General features: G+C 42.5%; 1 protein-coding gene and 1 non-coding gene across 6 annotated transcripts in view; one reads left to right on the top strand and one right to left on the bottom strand.

Moving 5' to 3' along the window:
* The window catches only part of col4a6 (collagen, type IV, alpha 6), a 421,315-nt gene that overhangs the window by 172,301 nt on the left and 228,089 nt on the right, over nucleotides 1-20,925 (bottom strand). The window lies entirely within an intron of this gene.
* Nucleotides 14,951-15,024, top strand: trnai-aau. The gene has a single exon. It is a non-coding gene; the product is annotated as a tRNA-Ile (tRNA).

The following is a 20,925-nucleotide window of genomic DNA, read 5'->3' as shown; positions in this document are numbered from 1 at the left end:
AGAGGGCATAGGTTTAGGGTGAGAGGGGAAAGATACAAAAGGGATCTAAGGGGCAACTTTTTCATGCAGAGGGTGGTATGTGAATGGAATGAGCTGCCAGAGGAAGTGGTGGAGGCTGGTGCAATTGCAACATTTAAAAGGCATTTGGATGGGTACATGAATAGGAAGGGTTGGGAGGGATATGGGCCGGGAACTGGTAGGTGGGACTAGATCGGGTTGGGATATCTGGTCGGCACGAACAGGTTGACCGAAGGGTCTGTTTCCATGCTGTACATCTCTCTGACTAAACCTTCTTGATAATTGGTTTAATGGAAGAGCAAGTAGTTAAGTCAGTTACAGTAGTTAAGTAGTAAAGTTGTCCACCCTCTCTTTTTGACTCCAGTACAGTTTCACCATGGAATCAAACAAACCATGACTGACAGGCATCTCTAATCCAGTGGCAGTGCTTTTTGCATATAAGTATCTGAGGTCCACTCCCTGGAGTTGTACAGCAGATTTGTGGGGAGGGTACTGGGTGCAAGAGGTGGGAATGAGTTGCTACCGCAGTGGCTGACATAACAGTTGCACAAGTCAGGCCAGGCATTGAGGACAGAGGGCAAGTGACACAAAGTAAGTGTTTCAACAACAATCTGGAATGTTCAATAAGAGATGGTCACTGAAAATGCTGCATTAGAAGCCTTCAGTGTTTTGCACTTGGTTAAACTTTTTGAGTATTTTGAAGATTACCCTGAAGAGAATATTTCAAGCTAGTTCATTTTTACTTCTTCCATACACCTCAAACACATGTTGACTTGAACTACCTCATTCAAGGTCAGAATAAGCACCCCATTCTACCAATAGTCTACCATCTTCTAATTACCACAGTGGGCGAGGAGTCCGTGGGTTTTTTTTTAGATTAGATCAAATTGCCTATAGTGAGGAAACAGGCCTTTCGGCCCAACAAGTCCACACCAACACTCCGAAGAGTAACCCACCCAAACCCATTTCCCTCTGACTAATGCACCTAACACTATGGGCAATTTAGCATGGCCAATTCACCTGATTTGTACATCTTTGGACTGTGGGAGGAAACCAGAGCACCCGGAGAAAACTCAGCAGACACGGGGAGAATGTACAAACTCCACACAGACAGTCACCCGAGGCTGGAACTGAGCCTGGGTCCCTGTTGCTGTGAGGCAGCAGTGCTAACCACTGAGCCACCGTGCCACCCCAGATGATTTTGTCTTTGGGTGATTGGATGAAATAGTAGTTACCAAAAATTTCTGTAGTCTCAAACTTCTTTATCCATGTAACTTCTTCCATCCCTACAATCTTTGAAGATATCTGTGCTCCTCTGGTTCTGATCTCCTGTGCATTCTCCATATTCCACTACTCCAACATTGGTTGCCATGCTTTAAGCTGTCTTGGTCCCAAGCTCTGGCATTCTCTCCCTGTATTTGTCTACCTCACAAGCCCTGTATGTCACTCTTTAACACCGATAGTTTGACCAAGATTTCAATCTCCTGCTTTTGGTGCTCCTGTGAATTGCCTTATGGAGTTTTACAGTGTGGTTGATACTACATAAATGCAAATTATTGAAGTTATAGGTTGGGGGAGTCAAGAACTGAAGGGCATAGGTTTAGGGTGAGTGGGGAAAGATTTAAAAGGGCAACTTTTTCATGCAAAGGGTGGTGTGTATATGAAATGAGCTGGCAGAGGAATGGTGGTGGCTGGTACAATTACAGCAGTTAGAAGGCATCTGGCTGGGTATGTGAATAGGAAGGGTTTAGAGGGATATGGGCCAAGTGCTGGCAAATGGGACTAGATTAATTTAGGGTATCTGGTCAGCATGGACAAGTTGTACTGAAGGGTCTGTTTCCATGCTGTACATCTCTATGACTCTATAAATGTGTCCGTTGGCTTTGATGGTAATAAATATTAGATCTAAAACAGGCAGTACTTTTATAAACTGTTTTCATGTGGACATTGTTTGCAAAATCTGTATTTATCACCCTTCCAGACTTTCCCTGGAGGTGATGGTAGCTCTCTTCTTGAACCGCTGCAAATCTTGGGCTGTGGGGACTGTCATGGGGCTGTAATGAAGAGAGGTCCAGGATTTTAAACTAATGACACTGTCAGAATGGCGATATATTTCCAAGCCAGAATGGTATTTGACTTGGACGGGTTTCTTGCAGGTGATTGTGTTTCTATGTATCTGGTGCTCTTGTAGAAAGCACACACTGTTGTTATTGAATGTCAGTATTGGAGGGATACATGTTTGAGGATGTAGTGTTCAATTACGTGGGATGCTTGCCCTCGATGGTGTCAAGCTTCTTGAGTGTTGTTGAACCTGAACTCATTCAGGAAAGGACTGAGTATTCCATCCCATTCTTGACATAAACTTTCTAAAAGAAGGTGAGGACTGCAGATGCTGGAGATCAGAGTCGAGAGTGTGGTGCTGGAAAAGCATAGGTCAGAAAGCATCCGAGAAGCAGGAGAATCGACGTTTTGGGAACAGATAAACTTTGTCAAGTTCAAAGACAAGTTGCTTGCCAAAAATCCCTCAGCCGTAACCTGCTCTTGCAGCCACAGTATTTAAATGGCTGGTCCAGGTCACTTTCTTGTAACCCCAAGATATCGATTGAGGAAAATTCAGCAATAAAAATGCCACTGACTGTCAATGGTTAGGTTCTCTGTTGCAGATGATCATTACCTGGGACTAAGTTGATTGATTTCCAACAACCATGCCATATTACCATTTCTGCTAGGTATGACTCCAAACAATAATGTATGTTTTACACCACCACCCGAGCCAAAGTTAGCCACTTGGATATTTTTGCATCCTTCCCAATGATCAATTCTCAGTCAATTTTGCTACATTATCACTACAATTGAGCAACTTTTCTATTGTGGGCTGAGAACAGATGGTGCATTTATCCCACTTTATGACAATATTCATGACCTATCGATGAAAAATCACTGAAATCTGTTTACTGATTCAAGCGGGGCGGCACGGTGGCTCAGTGGTTAGCACTGCGCCAGGGACCCGGGTTCAATTCCTGACTCGGGTAACTGTCTGTGTGGAGTTTGCACATTCTACCCATGTCTGCGCAGGTCTCCTCCGGGTCCTCAGGTTTCCACCCACAGTCCAAAACTGTGAAGGTTAGGAGAATTAGCCAGGCTAAATTACCCATAGTGTTAGGTGCATTAGTCAGGGTGAATGTAGGGGAATGGGTTTGGGTGGATTGTTCTTCAGAGGGTCGGTGTGGATTTATTGGGCTGAAGGGACTGTTTCCACACTAAGTAATCTAATCTAATCATTATGATGGCCTGAATGATCTTAAGCCAATGCTTCCACACAGTAATGCCTCAGAGGGGCTGCCTGGGGAGTACTGAACTTTCCTTCCCTTTGCTTTATTGCACTGTCCATGTTTGTTACTGTCTGCAGTTGGATAGAGCTCCAAGTGTAAACATTTATTTTTGATGTTCAGTGCTCTGCAATTGCTCAGATTCCACAGTCAACTTATTTTCCAAAATAAAAAGTTGGACTCAAGATATTCTTAACCGGATGAATTTTTCATTCTTTCAGCTTTTTATTAACTTCCAAGTTTCCTCAACTTTTCTTGGCTACACAATCGTTTCTTTTACTCACCCCTGCACAAAGGACCAACCCATCAATATTTGGCCACAACTTCCAAATCTTGTTTGGTTTTCAATCATGTTTCAACAATGAAACACAAGAACAAATTGTTCTCCTACAGCTTCACCAATCTCTTTTCCTACTTTGAAGACACAATACACATGCATGAATATAGCCTAGCATCTGTCGCTCTGATATCCCACAGTTCTGCAAAGCTGAGAAATTACTTTTGCGGTGTTTTTTGTAAAGTAAACAACATCTACTATTGTTCCGAGGTCTTCGACTGAAGTCAATTTGCCCAGAAGAGGGTCCCATGAATATTAATGAGATAAGCGCATGGTAAGATTGTTTTTGGAGTCAAAGGAGTAGGAGTTGACTAGAGGATTTGAAAAGAACATCAGGGGATCAGAGAGTGTTTTTTTAATATATGAAAAAAGAACAATAACAACAGAGAAAGCGTGGAGTTAATTAGAGACCAGAAAGATAACTTGTGTGTGGATGTGTAAACTATGGGTGTGGTTGTGATGAATGTGTTTCACGAGAGAGAGGGCTGATACAGATGTTATAGTTAAGAATAAGGAGTGTGAAATATTGGATTGGTTCAACACAGAGAGGGAGGAATTTTAGTATCCAGACAAGTTGAGAGGTCAGAACAGAAAAAAAGTGCAAATAGGCTGTGAATAAGCAGAAACAGTGAAACGTCCAACCATTATGTTCAAAATCTTTTTAGACAAAGGCACAGCTTCAGAGGATGGAGAATAGCTAACATTGTTTAAAAAGATATGAAGCATAATCCAAATAATTACAAGTCCATCAAAATTGATGGTGGACAAGTTATTGAAAACAATTCTGAGTGACAGTATAAATTGTCACTTAGTCATAGAGATGTATAGCATGGAAACAGACTTTTCGGTCCAATTGGTCCATGCTTTGGAGAGTTACTGAGTCACCAAGGGCAATCAACATGGACTTGCACAAGGAATGTTGTGCCTGACTAACTTGATTGATTTTACTTTTGAGTCAATACGAAGAAGGGTCAATGCGAGCAGCATGTTTGACATGGTGTATATTAATCTGAACAAGACTCTCGACAAGGTCCCCTCTGCCAGACTGAAGCCCATGGAAAGTTGGCAAGTTGGATCCAAAATTGACTCAGGGAGCAAAAAGTTACAATCAACATGTATTTTTGTGAGATTCTGCAGGAGTCAGTACAGTCGTTGCCGTTCATGCTCCTATCAATGACTTAGGTAAGGCAAGGAAACACACAATAAATAATAGAGGATTGAAAAATGTGGAGGAACTTAGGGGTGTGAAGTACGGGCCTCTGAATGTATTAGGGCAAGTCATTAAGAAAGCATACAGGATAATTCTCTGAACTGGTTGAGGCCTAGAGCATAAAGGCAGGAAGATCATGCTGCAACTGTACGAAACACAGGTTAGACCGCAGCTAGAGAATTGTCTCCACGTTACAAGAAGGAAGTGGTCATAGTAAACAGAGTAAGGAGAAGATTTATTAAGCTGTTGCCACTCTATTCCCTGAGTGACTCAGTGAATCATCTCCTATTCGCCTTCCCTTTCATTACCAGCTGCATGAGCCAGTGGTTGCACATCTTTTATCAGTGTTGCTCAGCGCAGCGAGAGTCTGAAATACAAGAAGGAAGTGAATTCCCAGCCTGTTGGTGTGAACCATCAGTCATATTGGCATAGGTGAGGAAAAGGAAGTCACATTCCATATTCAACCAGTTGGATAATGTGGTGTGTGGAAACACTGGATCATCACATGGGCTTCATATATCCAGAAACACCATACACAACCTCTATGTGATTGCACTGTACCTAGAGCAAAGTGATTATAAATAGGATTATATGGAAGGAAATTGGATAATGGATAGACTCTGTCATTGCAGCCTTGGTTGAAGACAATCAAGCAATTGTCCAGAAGATTATAAACCTTTACCCTTAGAGGGCAGTGTGCATCATGAATTAGTAAATATTGATTAATCCAAGTCAAAGAATCTCCACCAGTATAATGCACCATAAATATACTCTGTCGTAAATGAACAAATGTAGTGGTCTCCATCAAAATTGTTACAATGTGGGTAAACTATGTGCACAGAAAATTCTTTGGATTCTGGAATGACTCCTGAGATTGGAAGCTAGCAAATGCCACCCCACTTTTTTTAAGGAGGAAGAAAGAGAGGAAACAGGGAACTCCAGACCTGATAGCCTCACCTCAGTGGTAAGGAAAATGCTGGACTCTGATTAAGGATGTGATAAATAGATACTTGAATAGTGATGATCTAACTGGACTTGGTCAGTGTGGACTTGCAAATGGGAAACTATGCTTGACGGACTTGTTACATTCCATTGAGGATGTTGCTAACAAAATTGATGCAGGAGACCCAACAGACTCAGTAGACTTAGATTTTCAGGAGCCTTTTGATAAAGGCCCCCACTGGAGGCTGGTTAGAAAAACTAGTGCATGGGGAATAGGTGCAACATTTCCTCTAAATTGTGCCCGCACATGACAATTGCCATCAGTGATTATAGCATTGACTTCTGGTTCTGAATGTCACTGCCTTGTACGGATCTTAGCAGCCAGAAAGAAAATTACAGGCAACATTAATATACTGGCATGGATTAATGTTTGGCTAACAATCGTAAAACAGAGAGTAGGAATAAATGGGTCATTCTTGCATTGGTAAACTGTGTCTAATGGGATACCACAAGCACCAGTACTCAAGCCCAGCTGTTCACAATATATATTGATTTGAAGCTAAGGACCGAATGTAATATTTGCAAATTTGTAGATGATGCAAAGCTAAGTGGGATACATAGCGTCATAGAGATGTAAAGCGCAGAAACAGACCTTTCGGTCCAACCCGTCCATGCCAACCAGATATCCCAACCTAATCTAGTCCCATTTGCCAGCACTTGGCCCATATCCTTCTAAACCCTTCCTATTTTTATACCCATCCAGGTGCCTTATAAATTAAGTAATTGTACCAGCCTCCACCACTTCCTCTGGCAGCTCATTCCATATAAGCACCACCCTCTGTGTGAAAAGGTTGCCTCTTAGGTCCCTTTTAAATCATTCCCCTCTCACCCTAAGCCTATGGCCTCTAGTCTGGACTCCCCCATCCCATGTTGTGAGGAAGATTTAAAATGGCTTTAGGAGAATTTGGACAGGCTAAGTGAATGAGCAAGAATATGGTAGATGGAATATAAAGTAGAAAAATGCAAGGTTATCACTTTAATTAGAAGGACAGATGTGCAGAATATTTCTTAAACTATGGGAGGTTGGAAAGTGCCGATGCACCTGCATGTTCGCCTTCAGTGACTTATTGACAAGGACACCCAAGTCCCGAACATGTAGGTGCAGCAATCTATTAGGAAGGCTAATGAAATGTTATCCTTTGTTGAAAGAGGATTTGAGTCCGGGAGTGGTAAACCTCGGCTTCAGTTGTATAGGGGAGCTTGGTTAGTCGACACCTGGAGTATGGTGCAGAGTTTCCGTCTCCTTATCTTAGGGAAGATATCATTGCCACTGAGGGAGGGCAACTAAGGAAAGTTTGAGAAGTGATCTCATATTGAAAGCGTCCAAATACTTGCAGGTACAAACAGGGTTGATGCTGGAAGGACATTACCCCTGGTTGGAAACCTAGAATCAAGGAACACAATTTTAAAACAAAGAAACTCTGAGGTGAAGAGAATTTCTTTTTACCCAGAGGGTTGTGAAACTTGAAATACTCTACCCATAAAGGGCTGTGGAACTTTAGTATTTGAGAATGTTCAAGGTAGAAATTTCTGATTATCAATGGGTGACAAGTGTTTGGGGATGGGGTGGGTAAAAGGCATTGAAGAGTAAGGTCACCATAGTCCCAGAGGAACACAGAGCTGCTGTCCCATTAGAGAGAGAGAGACAAATGACAGTGGTTTGACCTGAGGGTCACCACGCTGCAGATGAGGGGGAAGGTTGAGAAATTATTCATGGTAACCTCAGCTGGTGCAGGAATCAAATACATGCTATTGGTGTCACTTTGTATTGCAAATGAGCCATCCTACCAACTAAGCTACCTAACCCATATCGAAGAGTGCAATCAAGGTGAACCTATTGAAATGAAGAGAAAGCTTGATAGGATGAATGGTCTAGTGCTGTTCCTGCCTGGACATAAAGCTGGCATTACAGATCAAACATCATCAACAGAAATCACCAAGGATTTCATTTCCATCAAAACCAAGGTTTTAAGGAAAAGTACTAGGTGTACTCACATGCTATACCAAATCTGGTTGTTGCAGTCGTATTCCCTACAACTCTAAATAAGGAAAAATAAACAAGCTTTTCAAAGATATAATGCAGACTCCCTATATTCAGAGTTAAGGATAAGTAAGATACTCTACATTCCTAAGAAAGTAACTTTCCAGCGACATAATTCCATCTGCATTTCTGCTTAATATTTCAGAAACCTTGCTCAACTGAACTTTGGTGTCCTGGATAGTAGATTACTGAAGAAGTAAATGACTGATGAGGGAAATGTAACATAATAGATAGAGCTGCCGCCCACCATAGCCTTCAGCTATCAGTCATGGGTGTGGGGATTACACCTTACTCCAGAATTATTGGTTTACGCATCAGAAAACTACAATATTAACCCAAAGATAATGCAATTAATTTAACTGTTACTTATATATTTCAGGAATAATGAATAAAAAGGTCTGTAGGCAGCTTGGTCAACACAAAGTCTGGAGAAATGAATTCAATTTTCACTCACAAACAGAAACAGAAATTGCTGGAAAAGCTCAGCAGTTCTGACAGCATCTGTGGAGAGAGATCAGTTAACATTTCCAGTCAGGTGACCCTTCCTCAGAACTTTACAATTTTCACTCAACCTGTCTAGAGCTCAAAAAGACTTTATGACTTTGGAGTGATGCTGTGGACACAGATGTATTGGCACCTAACTGGTTCTGAAATCCCTCCCTCCTATTTGCATAGAAACTTACCCCTGGTTGGGGAGCCTAGACCCTCACCCCTTCTCTTCCCTTGCACAACACTGACTGGGTTTCCCTGGTCGTCATTTCCCATCCCATCTGCATCCACATCCAAAGGGTCATAAGCTACTATGGCCGCCACCTCCACGTTAAGCCCCTGTCTTTTTTAGTGGATGAATGCCCCTGCTAAAGCACAGACAGGAAAATCAAACAATTGTGTGAAGTATCTGTACATTTGTTTCAAATGGTTGAATTTCAAAGCTAATAGATGGAAGATAATGATTGTTTCAATGATTCTGTCCAGTGGCTGAATATCTGGTGCCAAACCAACTGTGCATGTTGCTGGCATCCTCTTTGGGATTAAATCCCGATTAGGCTGCCATCCGGGTTCCTGGCTCCACTGGGTGTACTTTCCCACTGCACTTCCTGATGTTCAGCTGGATATTCCATTCCTGAGAACTACTGACCAACCAAAGGTTTGGAACACCCAAGAAAAATGAGTGGGGCAAAACCACTGGCACCCATCGGCCAGGCCGCAAGGTGGGGTGTTAGACTTGTTCCCGAGAAATGCCTATTTCAATGAGATTCCACAAACCAGGCAGCGTGCATAGAATTGTACCTGAAAGTGAATCATAAACTTTGGGTTTTCAGGGGTGGTGCCAAATATTTTAACAATCCGATAAATGTTTAACTAAGAAATGGTTTATTTAGTTTATCTTCCACATTAAATTGGAGATGGGTAGAAGAGAAAGTGAGGACTGCAGATGCTGGAGATCAGAGCCAAGAGTGTGGTGCTGGAAAAGCACAGCAGGTCAGGCAACATCCGGGGAGCGGGAGAATCGATGTTTTGGGCATAAGCCCTTCATCAGGATGGGTACAGCTGACCAGCAAGCATTCACAGCACAATGTGTTATCAGTAAATTAGGAGAGACAGAAAAAAATCACTTTTTATACAAACCATTTATAAAAGGTGTCACTTCTGTCACTAGTGTGATAAAAGTTATTTCTTTATGATTATTAATATTTTTTGGAAGCTTGGGTATTAAAGTGAAGTGGACAATGCATAACCTCAAAAATGTTCATCTTTCTCAACCGAGGTTTGCTCAGCATTGTGGTTGAAAGGGCTCTTCACTGCGTCCAACTCATTCCCCGCACTTCTGCCCTCACCCCTTTTTTCCCTCCCATAACACCGACACGGGCCCTCTGGTTCTCATTTCCCAGCCCATCTGCATCCATATCCAAAAGATTATTAGCCACCATTTCCACTACCTCTAGTGGGATGCCACCATTTGATACATCTTCTCCTCCTGCCCACCACTGACAGCATTTCGCAGGGATCATTCCCTCTGGGACACCATGTTCCACACCTCCTCCACTCCCTACTTTGTAAACTTTTCACTGTATTCATTTGAGTACATTTGACAATATAGCTAATTCAATTTCAATTTGATGTTCTCTAGTTAAATGTGCATTGGCAGTTTCTTGTGAGTATGTTCAGCGATGACCATCAGAATGAATAAGGTCAAAAATAAAACATAATCTCTCAAGGCAAGTTTCACTCTTGGATTTGACTAGTCCAGTTTTACCTTCAGTTGGGGTCGTACCTTGGAATAAGCTGGGATGTGATGTGGTTGCTTTAATGCCGAGTATTACAGCTACAACCCAGCAACAAATAACATGTGGATCTCATTGTTGCCCTTCATTACCATGCTTGGATAGAGAATGTTTTCCATCCAACGAGAATGAATAGAAAACATTTTGGTCCCCTGGAATTCTATCCTTTGAGAAAGGACAGAGTAACATCATGAAACTGTTGTAGATTGTTGGAAAAACCCATCTGGTTCACTACTGTCCTTCAGAGAAGGAAATCTGTCATCCTTATCTGGCCTGGCCTAAATGTCACTCCAGACCCATAGCAATGTGGTTGACTCTTAACTGTTTTCTGGGCAATTAGAGATAGATAATAAGCAATGCCAACATCCTGTAAATGAATAAAACATAATTGAAATGTGCAATAAGTAGATCCTCGGATTTACTCAGTGATAAACGCCGGCTTGTAAAATTCAAAGCTCCCAGGTGCTGATCAAGTTAACTCATCCAGAGAAACTTTTTTGGGAGGAGACATAAGAAGGATCAAATGGATGGAAAGGAAGAGAAAATGGAACTCCTAAGATCTGATCTGATGTGCTATCATAAGAAATACGAGCAGGAGTAGGTAATTCAGCCCCTCAAACCTGCTCCACCATTCAGTAAGATCACGGCTGATCAGACATTCCTCACATCTACTTTCCTGTTCTTTCTCCATAACCTTTGATTCCCTGATGATCAAAGATCGATTTCAGCTTTAAATATACACAACAGTTCTATGGCAAAGAATCATAGAATCCCTACAGTGTGGAAACAGGGCAGTTTTTAATTCTTTTGTGAGATCTGGCCATCGCTGGCTGGGCAGCATTGATAGCCCATCCCTATTTGCCCTTGATAAGGGGGTGGTGAGCTGTCTTCTTGAATTGTTGTGGACCACTTGCTGTGGGTTGACCCACAATGCCATTAGGGAGGGAATTCCAGGATTTTGACCCAATGACTGTGAAGGAACGGCGGTATATTTCCAAGTCAGTGCAGTGAATGGCTTGAAAGGGAACGTGCAGATGGTAATTTTTCCAAGTACCTTCTATATGGAAGTGGTAGTGGGTTTGGAAGTTGCTATCTAAGGATCTCTGGTGAATTTCTGCTGTACATCTTGTAGATAGTACACACTGCTGCTACTGGCCCAACAAGTCCACACAGACCCTCCAAATAGGATCCCACCCAGACCCATTCCCCTATCCTATTACTGTACATTTCCCTTGACTAATGCACCTAACCTACACATCCCTGAGCACTATGGGCAAGTTTGCATGGTCAATTCACCTAACCTGCAAATCTTTGGACTGTGGGAGGAGACTGGAGCACCTGAAGGACTCACAACCCTCTGAGTGAAGAAATTCCTCAGAGATATCCATAGCAGATGATGTGCTGTGCCTACTTGTTGTCAGGTCTTTTTGTTCAAAGGCAGGTCCAAACTATAGAACACACCCTCTAGACAAATGGCGATCAAAACCAGTGCCCTTGGCACCAAGGTGGAGCAGCCAGTGAACTGGCTGCCTGAGGTCACCAAGTTGCTGTGGCAACAAACACTTTGACATGCATGTTGTAGCCTGGAGCTACAGTGATGGTGGAGGCTCCCATTTCTTTCCAGCGTATGGCTGACCAGGAATCCTTTCCACTATTACAACCAGCCACAGGCATGTGCTGGAGGGATTTATGAGCTGATTCCCAAATTGTTTGGTCAAATTATGAACATAAAACTTTCTTAACCATGAAGTCCTGGAGTAGGACTCAGGTAGGCTCAGAGGTAGGGATATTATTCATTGCCTCCCAAGAACTCCTGTTCTAGGCCAGTTTTTTAAAAAATTAAGTAATTCCAAAGTTCGCATTTTGTCAACAAGTCTGTTTTATTCAAACATTTTTGGAGGAGTTTTTCTTTTGCACCTCCTTTTACTGTGGGGCTTGCACATTCTCCCTGTGTCTGCATGGATTTCCTCCAGGTGCTCCAGTTTCTTCCCATAGTTGAAAGACTAGGTGGATTGGCCAAGCGAAATTGCCCATAGTGTCCAAGGATGTGCAGGCGAGGTGGATTAGCCATGGGAAATGAAGGGTTACGAGGATCAGGTAAGTGAGGGAGGGCTGGGCGTGGGTCTGGGTGGGATGCTGTTCAGAGGGTCGGGGTGGACGTGATGGGCCAAATGGCCAGCTTCCAAACTGTAGGGATTCTATGATTCTAAAAGTAAAAGACCTGGTTTACTTGAAAAGAAATGAAGAAAGCCCAGAAGAGGCAGAATCAAATGACCTCGGCAAAAGTGAGGACTGCAGATGCTGGAAATTAGATTAGAGTGGTGCTGGAAAAGCACAGCCAGTCAGGCAACATCCGACGAGCAGGAAAATCGACGTTTCGGGCAAACGTGCTTTTCCAGCACCACTCTAATCTCGAATCAAATGACCTTCTCACTCCTCTTTGTATGATCATTCACGTGAAATCGGCCAAAATTGGGAGTAGTTTTTAATCCAGGTGATAACCAATCATGTTGCACCACGCAATTAACTGCTCGTTATACAACTTGCCGCCTTATCCATTTTACTGCGGTCAATGTTGTATAATGCATTTCCAACTCAATATTGCACACAATTAAGCACAGGATAGAATTTTTAAAAATGAAGTGCACTTTGGCTACAAACAAACATAAACAATATTAAAATGCAATATAAAGGGTGTGGTGCAGGCTGCTCTACAACATCTCTGCATAAATTCTTGGATTATTTTCTCTTTGCTTTGTCAATGTCTCTCTTTTGGTTTGCTCTGGTGCCACACTTGACCAGTTGATATCTTAAAAATGCTCATAACGCCACTCTATCATTAGGTTTATTCGGAGTATCTAAAATAAGCCACCTCAAAATAATGGCAACGTCATTAGAAAAGGATCCATTCCAATCAACACAAGTACTGCATCAGAAATAACCACCTGGTCCAAACAACAATGAACACTATGTAAACTTATCCCAGCAAAATGGCCTAATTTGTTTTTCACGTTTTGACTTACCTCCACCCCATTCTCAAATTGAACCAGTTAAAGAATTTGCATAGAAACTTGTATCACACATGAAGCTTTAGTTGAAATGAATATTATCACAGCTTATCACATCCCAGATTAATTTGAGCTCCCGTTAAGTTAGAAAACATAACATTTGTTCACAACCAGTAACTAAAAGACCAGATAACCATGTTACTTTGAGGGAGATTTGGTAGTCAGTCTACTTTCAAACAATATTACATCTATATAGATCAGCAGGAATGATATTCCATTCAAACATAATGCTTCCAACAGTTCCTTTAGACATTGACGTTTTGGCTAGCATAATGTCACACCCTTTGCATTCAAGAGAGCAAAGGTCTATTGGTCAACTCAAACAGATACTTCCAAGGTAACTCACTGTCCACCTTAAAACAGAGCTACAGAGATCTGGACAGTTTTAGCTTCTGAACCTGCTAAATTAGCTAACAGCAGTCACAGGCGCAAGTGGCCGATAATCTCCTTCAGCCTCCCGAGTCATGCAAGGTAAACCGAATCAGTTACAGTCCATACAGTTAATTAGTGTGTTCCCATGTATGTGTGTGTTAAACCAGGATAAGATTACACCAGATAATTAACAGATATCTCTGGAAGCTGTGAAGTGTTCTTGTTTTGCAAGAATATCGGTTGAAAGGAGTACTGTGGATTGTTATAATTTATTGATTGATTAATTAATTTATTGTTGTCATGTACTGAGATAGAGAAAAGTGTTGTTTTGCATGCTATACAAATAGACTGTACCATACAACGTGCATCAAGGTAGCAGAACAGAGAGCAGAAGACAGTGTTACAGCCACAGAGAAGGTGCAGAGAGAGATCAGATTTAACATTTCAGGGTCTGATAACTTCATGGAAGAAGCTATTCACATGGGCTGTCTTTTCCCTACGGTGAGGGATTTCAAAACTAGGGGGCATATTTTTAAGGTGAGAGGTGAAAGATCTAAAAAGGACATGAAGGGTAACGTTTTTACACAGAGCGGATTGAGTGTGATATGAACTGCGAGAGGGAGTGTTGGGACCCGAGTACAGTTACAACATTTAAAAGACATTTGGACAAGTACATGAATAGGAATGGTTTGGAGGGATATGGGCCAAGCGCAGGCAAATGGGACGAGGTTTTTGCGGGATTAAAGTTGGCATAGACTGGTTGGACTTAAGGGGCTGTTTCTGTGCTCAATGACTATGACTCTTTGTGAATTCAAACGTTTCTATTTCCTGCCCGACAGAAGAGGTTGAACGAGAGTATAACCCGGGTGGGAGGGGTCTTTGATTATGTCAGTTGCTGTCTCGAGGCAGCAGGCAGTATAGATGGAGTCGACCGATAGAAGACTGGTTTGCATGACAGACTGAAACCATGACTCTGTGGTTTCTTACAGTCTTGGGAAGAGCAGTTCTCCCTGATAGGAGAACTGATACATCCAGTATCATTACTAAATAAAAGATAATTAGAGAAGAAGCTGGAAATGTATTAATACGTGTGCAACTGCATCATAGCAACTGGAAGTCCTTTGTGGTATGATGGCTATCTATTCAGGACAGTACCAACAGAACCCTTCACTGGCCTGATCGTAGATTGAACTCACCAGCAGGCGGAAAGTCATGATTTTTTTGTAGCAATGTATACTATTAGCACACTCCAGCTTCCGGTACAGGGATGAGACCATCTATTGGTCTTGGTCGGTTAGCTCAGCTGGTTAGAGCGTGGTGCTAATAATGCCAAGGTCGTGGATTCAATCCCCGCACTGACCATGTGATGCGCTAATGTGGTCAGCCGGGCTATGTCAGGGTTTGCCGTGGCTTTAGTGCGCGGCACGGTGGCACAGTGGTTAGCACTGCTGCCTCACAGCGCTAGGGACCCGGGTTCATTTCCCGCCTCAGACGACTTACTGTGTGGAGCTTGCACGTTCTCCCCGTGTCTGCGTGGGTTTCCTCCGGGTGCTCCGGTTTCATCCCAGAGTCCAAAAATGTGCAGGTCAGGTGAATTGGCCATGCTAAATTGCCCGTAGTGTTAGGTGCAGGGGTAAATGTAGGGGTATGGTGGGTTGCGCTTCGGCGGGTCGGTGTGGACTTGTTGGGCCGAAGGGCCTGTTTCCACACTGTAAAGTAATCTAATCTAATCTATTCAACTGGTCGTCCAAATCATTGGATGGACTAGTGCCATCCCATATTACAGCACTGTCAATAGTAATACCAACTGCAGGCACTGCTGAAGCGAGTGTAAATTATAACTGAGGGCCGAGAGGAAATCCAGGACACCACCCAGTATGAAAAGGAAGGGCAACAGATTAAATCGAGTAACAGTGATTATGCTGTGCTAAGTTTCCAAACACTGTAGCCAGCACAAAGAGAGGAAAGGAAATTGATTGTAAAACAAATTACAACTTGATCTTGTCCCTCATCCAAAATTCACTTCCAGTAACCAGCAGCAGTCCGGAGCAGGAACCCTGGCCAAATTTATAGAACTTACAGAACACAAGTGCACCATTTACTCTGTCAGAACTTTGAAAAACAGATGAATTTGGTTCCCAAATCCCTGCTTTTTTGCACGTAAACCTTTTTGTTCGTCCTCTGGTACATTTTTAACTCCCTTTTAAAATTTTGTATGTTTCCGCTACCTTGTCAATGCCAATCCCAACAACAGAGTGAAAAAGACTCGCCCCCATCGGCCCTCTCGGTTCTTTGCTACTGATTTTGAAACTATGATGTACGGTTACTGCCCCACTGTCAAGAAAGACTTATTTTCCTCTAACTATCAAAACCTTTCAACATCCGATAATCTTCATTAGGTCACTTTTTAACCTTCTCTATTCCAAGGACAGCAATCTTATCTTTTGGAAATTCTCCTTAAATTCTCACTAATCTGTAAAGTGTGGTGGCCAGAATTGTCTACAACTCTCCAGCTGAGGCTGAACCATGGTTTATAGAGTGTTGGCTTTCTTTTAGCTAATACACTCTGTTCTTTTATTTACATCCCAAAGTAATCCATATGTGTTTTTTAATCTCTCAACCATCAGTGAAGTGATGGAAGGTGTCATCCACAGCGCTGTCAAGCTTATTGATTAGGCAATAACCCATTGTCTGATGCTCAGTTTGGGTTCTGTCAGGGTCACCAAGCTCCTGACTTCATTTCAATCTTGGTTCAAGCATGGTCAAAAGAGCCTGAATGTCAGAGGATAGATGAGAGTGAAAGCCCTTGACATCTAGGCTTCACTTGAGTGTGGCATGACAGAGCCCAACAAAACTGGAGTCAATGCAAATCAGGTAAAAATCCCTCCACTGATTTGGAGTCATAGTTGGCACATAGGAAGATGGCTGTGGTCAGTCATCTGAGCTCCAGAATTTCTGTGCTGGAGTGCATCAGGTTACTGTCTGAGGCCCAACAATCTTCAGCTGCTTCATCAATTACCTTCCTTCCATTGTAAGGTCGGAAATGGAGATATTTGTTGAAAATTTCACCATTAGTGATTTCTCAGATACTGAAATAGTCCCGAGTCCAAATGCTGCAAGACCTGGACAATGTCCAGGTGTGTGCTGAGAAGTGGCAAAGTTACATATACAATGCCAGGTCATGACCATCTCCAACAAGAGATAACCTAACCATTGTTCCTTGAAATTCAGTGGCAGTAACATCACCAAATCGCCCATTATTAACAACCTGGGGAATCTGAACTATGTTATCCATTTAAACAGAGGAACAAGTCAGAGACTATACATCTCCTGACTCCCCAAAACCTGTCCACCATCAACAAGACACAGGTCAGGAGTGTGATGGAACACTCCCACTTGCCTGGCTGGCTGTAGCTCCAAACACATTCAAATAAGTTGACACCATCCAGACAAAGCAGCCCACTTGATTAGCACCACAATCACAAACATTCACTCCCTCCAAAACCAACGCTCAGTAGCAGCATCTTGTGTACTATCTACAAGATGCACTGCAGAAATTCACCAACGCTCATAAGACAGCACCTTCCAAGTCCGCCATTTCCACGTAGAAGATGAGGGCAGCAGACACAATAAAAACACCTCCAACTGCGAGGTCCCCTCTAAGCCACTCATCATCCTGACTTGGAAATATGTCACTAGTTATTCGGTGTCATTGGGTCAAGATCCCGGAATTCCCTTCCGAAGTGCATTGTGGATCTATCTGGAGCACAAAATGGACTGTAATGGTTCAGACAGATGACAATCACCTTCTCAAGGGACAGGCAATAAATGCTGGTCAAGCCAGTGACACTCAAATCCCATGAACAAGTATTAAAAAAACTCTCATCATCATTTTACCCTCCATTTCCTTTTATAATCCACCTGACCTTGGACCTGCTTCATTCTCTGCCATTAGCCCATTCCACAGAGATTTTTCAATTTGAATATTTTCCAATATTACTTCAAGCAGAATTATGTTGTTGTCTCTGTTAGTTATATGACTTCGTACCGAAGCACGCTTCACCCTCCATTTCTCAAAACCAGTTCTAACACTGCTTCCTACTTTGCTGCTCTGTAGACTTGAGAAAATTCGCTTGAACATATATCAGGAATTCCACCCCTTCCCCAGCCTTAGCCAGTTCAAGATGGTGGCGGAGTAGCAGGCTGAGCTGAGGGCTCAGTGAATTTCTTTCTTGTTCTTTTCTTCTTTTTGCTTTTGGATGTTTTCTTTAAAGCCTGCAGAGTGGTGGGTGAAGGAGGAAGCCTGCAGAAACAGTGGCAGCAATGCTGGGATATTCCAGGCGTGGCTCCAGTCCAGTCTGGGGGTCTTCGTGAGTGAGGAGCAGATCCCAAGTTGGCTCCCCCGACCTGGACTCTCAGGCTGAGCTGAGGCTCCCGGGTTCGCAGCTAGGCCCCAGACACCTGAAAGAGCAATAATGTCAGTGAAAGGAACAGTGGAGGGCCCTTAGGACCCATGACTGGTAGCAGTATCTGGTCGAGCGTCAGATGGGGAACAGGAGGGATAGAACCCACGCATCCCCAGGCAGCCACAATTGTGGTAGATGCAGAGGTCTGTAACTGAGACCCCAAAGCCTGTTATAGAAATCTAGGAGAACATTACAGAGAGCCCAGCTAATGTCAAGCAGCAACTGAAGGAACAGGGGGGGAGGAACAAGAAGAGAGAAAGCTGAACTCTATTGCGATAAAATCTTGCATTACATTTACTGTTTCAAGATGGTGCCAGAGCATGGCAACACATTGTGTATAACACATGAAAAATACTTTTCACTGTATTTTTATACATATGTGACAATAAGTCTAAATCTAGCATTATCTTTTTCCCAGTCTATATTGAGGGAATTAAAGTCTCCTAATATTACTATGCTATTTTTGTTACATGCCTTTGAAATGTGTTGACAAATTCGCTCCTGTATCTCCTTCTCACTCTTTGCAGGCTCTATAAAAATAGTGCTGACAACACCCACACTGTTTCTCAACTCAGGCCTTAATTCAATCCTAGTAGCATCTAGTGTATCCTTTCTATTTAGAACTGTAACATTACCCTTAAACAATACTACCCTTCTCTTCTTCCCTATCTGATTACCTGGTAATCAGGAATATTTAAGTACTGATTCCTGGCCTGGCTTGAGGTTTTTTTTCATTCATTCATGTCATGAGGCCATCACTATCCAGCATTTATTGCTCATCCCTAATTGCCCAGAGGGCAGTTAAGAGTCAACCACATTGCTGTGGGTCTGGAGTCACACGTAGACCAGACCAAGTAAGGATAACAGTTTCCTGGATGGTAAGTCTCCATTAACGCAACTATGTCTTAATCCAATGTAACAATTTATGCCAGTTGCTCACCAACTTCATTAAATGCAGTATGGACATTAATCCTGAAGTCAACTTGCATCTCTACTGTGGCCTTGACTGCAAGTAGTTATGAAATGGATAAAGACGGGCAATCAAGGGAGATACTTATGGAGTTTTATATCTAAACTTTAGAGGGACTGATAATTATCCAAACTGGAGTATTTCTCAGGACAGCAGCACATTCCTTAGCCAATCCAAATTATGCGAAGTCTGCTACATACCACAATGCACGAACATTGAATTCTTTCTTAGCATCACCCAGTTGTGAGGAGCAGCCAATTCTAAGTCAAGCCCTTTGCTTGACAGCACAATTACCATCATAAAAGGCTTCATGATCACAAGCACATTTCATGCATACTTTTCTCCTGCTGTTTAAAACCAACCTGAGGAAACTTCAAAAAGTGACTCAAAATACTCAGACAATTGTGCAATTATGTAAACAGTATTACAATAGATTATCACTGACTGCCAATGGATGCTCTTTAACAATAAGCAGGAATGAGGGAAATGTTTGATCTATACTTACTGAGCTTCTGACGGTTATAAAAGTCTGCATGACAAGCTCTTCAGAGTGGTAATTTCATCTTGTCCACATGATTCACTATCTGACCTTCACCCCAACATGGAGTTTGTGATTTTGGTTGTGTATAGAGGCTAATTTAAATCTAAATTGAACAAAGTGGAATGTCACTCCACCAATTTTCTCCTCCGCCTTTACAGATGCCTAACTGCAAGTGTGAGTGGAGTATTCAAACGTGAGAGGTGTCAGACTTTACCTTGTCCTCAGTGCACGGCCACACTGAGGGTCCTAATGTAATCATGTTTGTGAAAACATTTATGGACAGAAGAAGCCCCTGCAGACTTGAAAAGCCCCAGTCACTGTTGATCTACTTTCTCGTATGTTGTCAATACATGGAAGTCAAGAGCAGAAATCTTGCACGATTATTTATTTTATCCCACTCTCTACACTGCAGGGGCCATGAGGCTAGTCCTGTCTGAGACAAAGACAGAAAATACTGGAGAGAATCTTCAGTTCTGAAGAAAAGTTGTGGTGATAAACTCTGTTTCTCTCTCCACAGATGCTGCCAAACCTGCTGAGTTTCTCCAGCACTCTCTGTGCTTGATTCAAATTTCTAGTCTCGGTAGTAATTTGCTTTTGGTTTAGTCCCTGTCTGAGATTAGTTAACTCACCAACTTCAGAAAGTATTGTGTTAAAAAGTGTAATGTATTTCCAGCTGTAACAATGGGAGCAGACTCGAATGAAATGAAGTCCCAAAACACGACAGGGATCATTTTCTTGCTGGCTCATGTTCAAAGGTTATAAATGAACCACTGGGAGACAGACCACCTCAAGTAGCTAGAAAGAAAACCTGAACAATGTTGTTATATATACACTGTAAACCTAAAAGGATATAGTTTAGAAATGTTTAAACAGACTGTAAAACTTGGAAGGAATGGTATTCTCACTGAAATTGTGTCTGTTGACTGGTTTAAAGACTTCTGAAATGCCTGGCAGATGACAAATGCTGCTCGCCCTGAACTGATCTGGGCCCACAACAAAAGGGCTGTCCCTGGTTTCCTCTTCTCTACTAAAGACATCCATCAGACACGTCAACTGCACCATCTTACCTCAGATTACAACAGGATTTTGACCAGATGGGCCAATGGGCTGAGAAGTGGGCAGATGGAGTTTAATTCAGATAAATGCGAGGTGCTGCATTTTGGGAAAGCAAATCTTAGCAGGACTTATACACTTAATGGTAAGGTCCTAGGGAGTGTTGCTGAACAAAGAGACCTTGGAGTGCAGGTTCATAGCTCCTTGAAAATAGAGTCGCAGGTAGATAGGAT

Source organism: Chiloscyllium plagiosum, chromosome 15 (assembly GCF_004010195.1).
Source record: "Chiloscyllium plagiosum isolate BGI_BamShark_2017 chromosome 15, ASM401019v2, whole genome shotgun sequence".
Taxonomy (NCBI): domain Eukaryota; kingdom Metazoa; phylum Chordata; class Chondrichthyes; order Orectolobiformes; family Hemiscylliidae; genus Chiloscyllium; species Chiloscyllium plagiosum.
Note: the sequence above shows the minus strand (reverse complement) of the source record. Positions and strands in the feature narration are given on the sequence as shown.